Here is a 9,722-nt window from a genome sequence, read left to right on the forward strand (position 1 = left end):
TTAAATGTTATTTACAGTTGGTTTATCTGAATCAGTCAAGGTCCACACTGGTTACGGTTGGCTCCTCAGTCTCTTTTAATCTAGAACAGTCCCTCCCACTCCCTCCACCTCACTGACTTGATGAAGAAATCACCCAGTGTTTTGTAACAATCAGTTTCAATTTACTCATTGGTCAACAATAAGCCAACCACGATGGCCAAGATCGTCTTGCCAACCCAATGGAACCAGGTGTCTTCATTCCATCACTGATACTTTTGATCTGACGTTTCCTGACGTTCAACCTCAAGAGCAAAGAAAACAAAAGCAAGACCGAAAGCAAACCCTGCCACTGACTTGAATGTGACCATACATACAGTCATTCTGGAATCTGTGTGATCTAGTTCCATGAGTCTCTGAGTCAGTGGCTGGTTTCGCGCCTCCTTTCTGTGAATGCCTGCTGTGATTTCTTTCTACCTCCCCTGATTCTGAGGTCAGTTTTCAGACAACCACCTTTACCTGTGGGGTTGCCTGCCATACGGTATGCAGTCTCCCGCCAGCTCTGTGAAGCATCTCACGGACAGGAAGCCCGTATGAAGTGGAAAGATGTTCCCTGAATTTCTCTTTTACTTCGTTACACCTGACCTTCCTGTTTACCTTTTTCTTTTTTTATTATTTTTAAAATTTTCTATTTGTTTATTTTTGAGAGAGAGAAAGAGAAAGCACGTGTGTGCAAGTGGGGGAGAGAGGCAGAGGGAGAGAGAGGATGTTAAGCAGATTCCACCCTCAGTGCAGAGCCCTAGAGGGGGCCCGATCCCACCACCCCGGGGATCATGACCTGAGCCAAAATCAAGAGCTGGGCGCTCAGCTGACTGAGTCACCCAGGAGCCCCTGCCTTTTTCTCGTATGGAAACGAAAACCCCGAGGACAGAATGGTAATCAGTACTGGCAATCCCTCCAGTCACCAGGAACCTTAAACCTTAGAGTGCACATGTATTACAGGCATGGGGGAAGCCTTTTTTACTCACAATGAAAGCAAACTGCCATTTAAAAATTCTGACTCCTACGGGAAGTATTCAGAAATGGTGACCCCCTGGTAAACTAGTATGGGTTAGAGGTTAGCCTTTCCTGCTACACTTGTGAAACAGAGTGCCTCCATCAGGCCGTGTGCTAATTCCAGTTGGACCATATTCAACTGGGTGACCTCAGGTAACCCACCTATCTTCTGCAGCTGAATATTTTCTCTGTGAAAAGTCGGCAGAGCGAACTAGATGTCCCAGGTCCCATCCAGCACAGTCAAGGTTGGTGACCTAATCGTGCTAATAGCTACCTCAATGTTGTCTTTCCTCTTCTCCCATAAATAACCTGACAGGCACCTGCCTTAGTGTGTGTGTAGGAGCGTCTGTGATGGTTTGCCAGCCATGAGTCAGGAGGTTCCTGTTTTTAATCTTTAAGTATGACTTTGCCAAACAGGTTATTTTAGGTAGGTTTCCCGCATATTGGAACCACTCACCTTTTAAATTAAGACCGGTGAATCCAAATACATTTATGTTGAAACGTGTGCCATCACAGGATTGCCTAGATCTGGTTGGATTAAGAAAATACGGAGCAAACAAATAGGCTCATACCGACTAGAACAGTTGCAAACGCGCTGAACGCAGTGCCTGCTCGAAAAAAACACAACGCGTTACTGGCCTTGACCCTGTGCCGGGCACACGCCGGCTGCTCATCTCAGTAACCCCCACAGGGACCACGGATGGAGCCAGCCCGTTGTGGGAATGAGCAAAGAAACACCCTTGCCCACAAGGGAGTGAGGATTCCAACGCAGATCCTTCTCCCTCCTCAGACCGATTCTCTTCCTGGTGCCGCAACTCAGTTTTTTTTTTTTAAGTTGTGTAGGTGAGCGGTATTCTGGTTTATGCTTAGAGCGAGTGCAAGCGCTCTCCTTGTTTTGCTCTGGTGTCATCCCACGGAATGCATCCCGCAGACGAATCTGGAACCCTTCTCAGAATGATTCACAATCGAGGAGAAACGCAGCCCCGAGACCTCCGTATCAGGTGGCCATAGAGACCGCAACCTCGGTTTGGGTCTTGTACAGGTTCTCTCATGAAGCTGAACGGGCCCCAAGTCCTGCTGCGTCGTTGGAAAACCGATCTGTTATTCATGTGCGTGGTTATTTCCCCGTCTCTTCCGTTTCTGCCGTCTGGTCGGTACAGCCGTGGCCCTTTGCGGCCGCTGGGATGTTTGAAGTGGGAAGGGAGGCCCGGTCGGAGGGGAGAAGGGCCGACCAGCACAGTGAGGCCCCGAGCCGGGCAGGGCGGCCGGGCAGGCCCAGGCTTGTCGATTTCGGTCCGCTCGCCTCCTCTGTCGGCTCTATGCTGAGCGAGCTTTAATGATTTCAAGGTTGGCACGGGAAGCGGTGTTTCTTGTCATGGGAGAGAAGATCCATCTGCATTCGTACCCTGCGTGGTGGTTAAGGCCACACATTTTGATGGAGCTTCAGCTCTGGCAGAATTTGAGGCGTGGTATTACATTACCTGCCCGTTTCTAGCTTATTTTTAAAGGCTATGCGTATACAAATACTTATGCTATATGTCAGGAAAATGTTTAAAAATGATTTACAGTTCAGGGGCGCCTGGGTAGGTCAGTGGGTGAAGCGGCCCACTCTTGATTTTGGCTCAGGTCATGATGTCACAGTTGGTGGGTTTGAGCCCCACATCGGGCCCGGCACAGGAGGCCTGGAGCCTGCTTGGGATTCTGTCTCCCTCTCTCTCTCTCTCTCTCTCTGCCCCTCCTCTGCTCGCACACGCACGCTCTCTCACTCTCTCAGAAACAAATAAACTTAAAAAAATTATTTGTCGTCCCCCTTACCAGTTTATAGATGTGTCACTTCATGAATGTATGTCCTTCTGGAAAGAGACTTGTCCGAAACCAAGATGAGAGTTTGTGACTACATTCATGATCCCTTTCGCAAATGCCGGCAGGATTTTTGCTTTTGCTGTTCTGCTTTGCTTGGTTTTGGGTCATTCCTGAAACTTCTAATGAGGACAGACTGCTTTTGCTTATCAATTACAGTCGGCTTACCACCCAAATTGTTGACAAATAGCTAACCTCTATCAGAGGAGTAGAAATCATGTGCAGCCTTCTCCATATACATTCAGCCAACAGCTTACTCTAGCAAACATTTGTGAAGCACCCACTACGTGTCAGGCATTGCTCTGGGCACAGTAGAAGGTCTGATAGAAGTGATCTCAGTCCCTCAGGGGCACATAGCTAGTTTCCCCAGTTCAGTGATCCCCAAATTTCTGTAAAATTTTTCTATACATAGAAAAATACACTTTTTTTCTTTATTTTTTTTTTTAATGTTTATTTTATTTTTGAGACAGGGAGAGACAGCATGAACAGGGGAGGGTCAGAGACAGAGGGAGACACAGAGTCTGAAACAGGCTCCAGGCTCTGAGCTGTCAGCACAGAGCCTGACGCGGGGCTCGAAATTGCGGACCGCGAGATCATGACCTGAGCCGAAGTCGGATGCTTAACCGACTGAGCCACCCAGGTGCCCTTACACTTTTTTTTTTTTTCTATTGCTATTGTAGCAAGAAGAAAAAAAGATGCCAAATAATTAAAGGTTGTTTGGGCTTTACATACCCAGATGTTATTATGACAGAAAGTGCTCCGTAAGTAGTAACAGTTACGACCATCTGTCCAGTGACTGTCTGGATTTGCTCCTTCTCTGGGTTGCTAGAATCATCCTGAATCAAATGACATTTTTCCAGTACTCATATCTCAAAAACCTTTTAGCCACGTCCCAGCCAGACCTGCTCTTCTGGCAGAATTTTCTGTGTTGGCTTATGGTCCCACCAGCCACATAAGCCACTCCTTCGCTCTACCATGCTCCTGCCTACCACAGGGTCTTTGCATGTGCCGGTCCTTGTCCTAGAATGTCCTTCCCACTTCTCCATTTCAAAGATCAGAGCTGCCTTCTGCGGAGGTGGCCTGTCTCATCTCCCTGAGCAGCTCAAATCCTGTGCACTACCCTTTAACACGGGTGCCACTTTATATCTCATTGGGTGATTATTTGATTGATGTCCGTCCCTCCCAGCAGGATATAAGCTCCATGAGAACCAGGGAAGTAGTAATTTTTGTTAGTCGTGGATCCCCACCGTCTAGCCTGAATTACATAGCAGATACTTAATAAACATCTGTTGAAAGAATGGACTAGAAGGCTGTAGTTCATGTGTTATTTGAATTGCTTCATGGAGTATTTATTACTTAACTATAAAGGCGGTGCATGGTATTTGTGATAAATACAAATAATACAGACATTTATAAAATAAGAAATGAAACTGTTTCTAAACCCTGTAATCCCATCTCCCAGTGGTGCCCACTATTGAGACACTATTGATGCAAGCTTTATTATATCTTTCCAGACTGTTCCTGTGCCTACCAATCATACACACAAACACACAGGCACATATATGGTTCTTATAGGAAAACAGAACCATATGCTACATATGTTTTTGTTTTGTTGAACAGTATACTGGAGCTACCTTTCTAGGTTGGTATATAATCGATCTCTCTCATTAAGATGGTTATGAAATATTTCAGAAAGTTGTAAAAATAATACAATGGGCACTCATGGACACGCCCAGATTATTAAATAAAGATTACAAAAACATCGATCGTGTTCCCCCCCCGCTTGCCGCCATGAGATGAGGCCACCACCATCTTGAATTTGATTGTTTCTTATTCCTGTGTATTTCTCTGTTCTTTGACTATAGACTAGGTCTATATCTATAACCATTGGAGAGTCTTTGCATATTTCCAAATTTTATATAAATGGTATCATTCTGTATGCATTTTCTTGCAACGTTATAGTTGTGACATTCATTCAGACTGAAATGGGTAGTTCAGGTTCATTCATTTCCCTTGAGGTAGGGAATATACATTTTTATTTTACTGCAAGAATATGTTATAATTTTACTGCAAGAATATGTTCTATTTTACTGCAAGACTATGTTATAATTGGTTATCTATTCTTCTGTTGATGTGCATTCAGGTGGTTCCCTCTCCCCCCACTTTTTTTTTTTTTTGCTAAGTCAAACAATGCAGCTATAAAACATTCCTCAATATGCCCCTTTTGTGCCTAAGTGAGACGATTTCTCCAGAGATTAAACCTGGGAGGGGGAAATGCCAAGGCTATGTATTTCTTCAATTTTAGTAGCAGGTGCCCATCTACTTCTCCAAAGTTCTCTCGTTGTTTATTACAGCTGAACAGTAGCAGTCCATTAAAAAATGTACACCAATGTATTTGCCCGTTCCTTACTGCATTTGCTGGATAGTATCGGGGCGGGGGGAGGTAGTTAAAACAATATTAAATGTAAAATCTTTCCCGTTGAGATGATCACGCTAGCAGGGCACTGGAGAGTTTGGAAGGTCCTCTGGGGCGTTTTAGCTCATTTCATCTGCGGAGAGAGTCAGGTCAGTTACTACCGTTGTTACTTTTTATTTTCAGTGGAGCCCACGAAACTAAACCTGAGACCTCAGGTCCTCGTGGGGGTGAGCAGCAGAGTCAGGTGAAGCGGCCCGGTCCCTGGCCCCTGGCTTGGCCACCGGACTTCTCTGTCTCCTTACCCAGTGACCGAGCTGGTTCAGCCTAGAACGAGTACTGGTCAGAGCACGGGAAATGATGTCACAGCCGCCGACCGCAACAAAGAACAAGGAGGAAACACGCCTTCTTTACCGCACCTGTGAAAATGCAGGGTGTCAGCTCCCAGGCTGCTGCTGGGCCACATTGTCCTGGAAAAGGGGAAACAGATGGCAGTTTAATAGGAGCCTGATAGCATTGTTTTGGGTTGGACAGGGGGGATCCTCTGGGGAACCAGGAGAGAGGCTTTCAGCTACGGGCACAACCGGTTGGAGAAGAGGCTTGCTGTGACCACTTCCTCCCTCCCACCCCTGACCTAGGAGGGGCCCAGCGCCCAGAGCGGGTGGGGATGCATAGACCTCTATTGTTTGCCTGCCGTGGGTGTGCACGAATGTGTGTGCACATGTGTGCGTGCATGTGTGGGAGTGCATGTGTGTGCTCACACACACATGTGTGCGTGTGTGTGTGTGTGTGTGTGTGTGTGTATGTGGGTGTTGGGAGCAGGGCTGGGATGGTGAAAGCCAAGTACAGGAATGGCTTTGGGGGAGGAATAGCTGATGGGGGAAACATGTGTTCACCGGTGATACCCACCCCTCTTACCTTCCTTTTTCTTTTTTATGTGCTAGCTGTGTGTCCGGAACTTGAATGTCTCTTTATCTCTCTTTTTTTTTAAGTTTATTAATTAACTTATTTTTTTTTAATTAAAAAAATTGTTAATGTTTATATTTGAGAGAGAGAGAAAGAGTGCAAGCACAAGCAGGGGAGGGGCAGAAACAGAGGGAGACACAGAATCGGAAGCAGGCTCCAGGCTCCGAGCTGTTAGCACAGAGCCTGACTCGGGGCTTAAACTCGTGAACTGGGAGATCATGAGCTGAGCTGAAGTTGGACGCTTAAACCGACTGAGCCACCCAGGCGCCCCAGTTTATTGATTCATTTTGAGAGAGAGAGAGAGGGAGCCTGAGCGGGGGAGGGGCAGAGAGAGAGGAGAAAGACTCCCCTGACAACAGAACTCACGAGCCATGAGATCATGCATGACCTGAGCAGAAATCAAGAGTCGGACGGTCAACCGACTGAGCCACCCAGGCGCCCCGAATGGCTCTTACGTGAATAGACACAGGTTAATACATGCTGCTGTGCGTTGCTCCCTTGGGGAAGCATAGTTGAAAAACCAGAAATCTGGGCACGGCCACCAGCCAGCGGGAGAGTCCCTTACCCTCCCTGAGATTCTTATCTCTTCAGAGATGCCACATTCCTTCTTCACCACAGATCTTTCTAGTGCTGCTCTGCAAGAACAGGGTTGCAGGCTGCGGCCAGGGGTAAAAGGCATGGCCCTTTGCAGGCTCCCTTCTCCGGCTCTCCGATGTCTAGCCCCTGGCTGGCCACCGAATATCAGAGGAGGAATCCGACTTAAGGTTGTTGGGGGAACAAGGCAAACAGAGGCTTGGATGGCTCCGAGATCTGCGTGGCGCCTCTTTGGAAGTCGCTTAATTGGGGAGGGAGAGGGATTCTGAAACTTGGAGCGAGGCTGTTCGCCCGGCCAACGCCACTTCCCGAAAGCCTTGAATCTAAGACACCCACGCAGGGTGCAGACAACACGCTCGGCCTCCCACTTGTCTCCGGATGCCGCCTACGTGTCGCGCCTCCCCTGAACTGGGCACCCCGGAGCCCCGTCTTCTTGCCTTTCCTGGCTTCCTCACATGCTCTCCACGGGCACCCCTGCACTCCCATTACCCAAACGCCAGGGGCTCCGCAGCCCCTCTTCCTGGTCTGCTGCCCTGTAAGCTGTCTGCCGCACGGCCACTGGACGTCTCCCCTCCGATGTCCCACGGCCACGTCCACCCACCGTGTCTCATCTGCGCGCCCCACCCTCATTCCCGACTGCTCTCTCTCTCCGGGGTCCCTTTCATGGTGACTGGCAGCAGGACTCGTCACCAAGGCTACCCGGGGAGGCCTCCTGGACGCGTCCCCGCAGCTCTCTGCTCACACCCCGCCGACAATTTGCCCATGACTTTGCTTTTCCACGTATCGTTCCTCAGAGCACCGCTTCCTTTTTCAAGCCAACTTTTCTGTGCTGGGGTTCCCCGTCAGAAAAAACCCCAAGCCCTTCAGGGTGACCTGCGAGGCCTGGCTGCCTTTCCAGTCTCTGGCCACTCCCGCCATCTTCGTCCCCGTCCTTCAGCCACCTTGAACTGCTGGCGGTTTGGCCCATGGTTCACAGGGCCTCCACTCTTCTGCAGGTGCACTTTGCCCCCACTGGCTTCCTCTCCTCGGGACTCCTCCCCTTCCGCCAACCCAGCCTCCTCGCCTGCCTGGCTCCCTCCTTCTCACTCTTCAGGAGTTCAAGGGGTAGCATTTTCTCCTCTCTCTGGAAGCTTCCTTGGCCCTCTCATCTAGCTCCGTGGCTCCTCCTAGGGGTTTCGATGGCATCCTGCAGTGCCCTTTACTGCAGCCTTAATGACACCATTTAAGGTGCTTCTCCAGAGGGGGGCAAGGTGATTATCTAGTGTCTACTCCTGGCACGTGCGTGCCTGGTTCTCAAAACGTGGGATAAGTAAACACATTTTACAAGTCAAAGAGAGAAACTTGCTCCGAGTTTTCTCAGAGTGGCGGTGGGAATCTCAGAGTTTCATCGTATCCCGCCGTATTTACGCGACTTGAAGCAGGTACAAATCCCGGTGGCTGTCCCCAGGTTCCAACAAATCCTCATAACTAGCTGAGTTCTTACACTTCCTTGTGCCACCTGTCACCAGCTCCCCCACTTAGCCATGAGGAGCTGACCGACTGGCTGCCATCCAGGAGCTGGTGACTGACAGATAACCTGGGCATCTTTGCTAAGTTTAAGAGAAATGAGGTAGATGGCAGAGGGTCAGCTGTCCGGGTACTGGGAGTCAAAGCTGATGCCTTCCCCTCGTATATTCATCTGTGCCTCCAGCAGAAGCAGCTTGCAAGAAGAAAGAGAACGGTGGCATGGGGTAAGGCCGAGAAGCCGGCCACGATGGCAATGGAAGGCAGTGAGGAGGTGTGGACGAAGTGACTCTGAGGGGAGATCCTTCAGGTTGTTCTGGAAAAATAGTTGCAGAGGCAACCAGTCAGAAAGGAGACTGGTGCCCACTCCACCCCACCCCCCCGCCACGACCCTGTATCTCTTGGCACTTTGGCTGCCATCAGATTAGCGAAATCTTTCCAGTCCTGACAGAAATGACAGCCTCAAGAGGAAAAAAGTATGTTTTCGCACTGGATAAAAGATGAAAACAACTTGAAGAAGCAAACCCATTTCTATATAAGGGCTTGAGTACTTGCCTTGTGCAAAACGTTGCGAGTTAGTATCTTGGTCTCAGGGGTATACTTTTTCTCCTTGAATCTTTAGAGTTTTTTTTCCCAGAATTGCAAAGGACATTTCAGAAACCGTGTTTGAAGTCTCAAGTGCACGAGTACAGTCAGCTCTGTGAGCGGAAAAAAAGGGAAGGGTGTCTTACTGAGAGATGAGAAAGTTACTGCCTTCCAGGGCGAATGTGCAACGTGAATTAAGGTTGTTTTTTGTTTTGTTTTGTTTTGTTTTTAAAACTTGACAACTGTAATGCCTTAAAAAAAAAACTCTAATGATTTTTGGAAAGTTGAAGCAAAGTGAATTTGATTACTCTGGTAATTAAAAAAGAATTCATTTGTTTAAACTGTACTTATATATTTTTCCAGTGCAAAAAGTATAGGATTTATGAAGCAATAATGAGTGGCAGGTGTGGTTTAGAAAAGAAATCTGAATGGAAATCGTTCCTTTCCACAGATAACAATATTTGACTTTAAAGTTGGTTGTTACACTATTAAAGGAATCCGCCCACATAAAGTAAAAGCTAAGTTATATCTCAAATCATAAAAGTGCTTTTTAATTTAAAAAAGATTGTCACAATGTGTTCCCTTGTAAGCATTAATAAGTAGCTTATTTTAAGAATTATGCTTAGATGGGGCACTTGGGTGGCTCAGTCGGTTGAGCGTCTGACTCTTGGTTTTGGCTCAGGTCATGATCCCAGGGTTGTGGGATCGAGCCCCGCATTTGGCTCTGTGCTGAGTATGGAGCCTGCTTAAGATTGTCCCTCTCTCCGGG

Source organism: Panthera onca, chromosome C1 (assembly GCF_046562875.1).
Source record: "Panthera onca isolate mPanOnc1 chromosome C1, mPanOnc1 haplotype 2, whole genome shotgun sequence".
Classification (NCBI taxonomy): Eukaryota; Metazoa; Chordata; class Mammalia; order Carnivora; family Felidae; genus Panthera; species Panthera onca.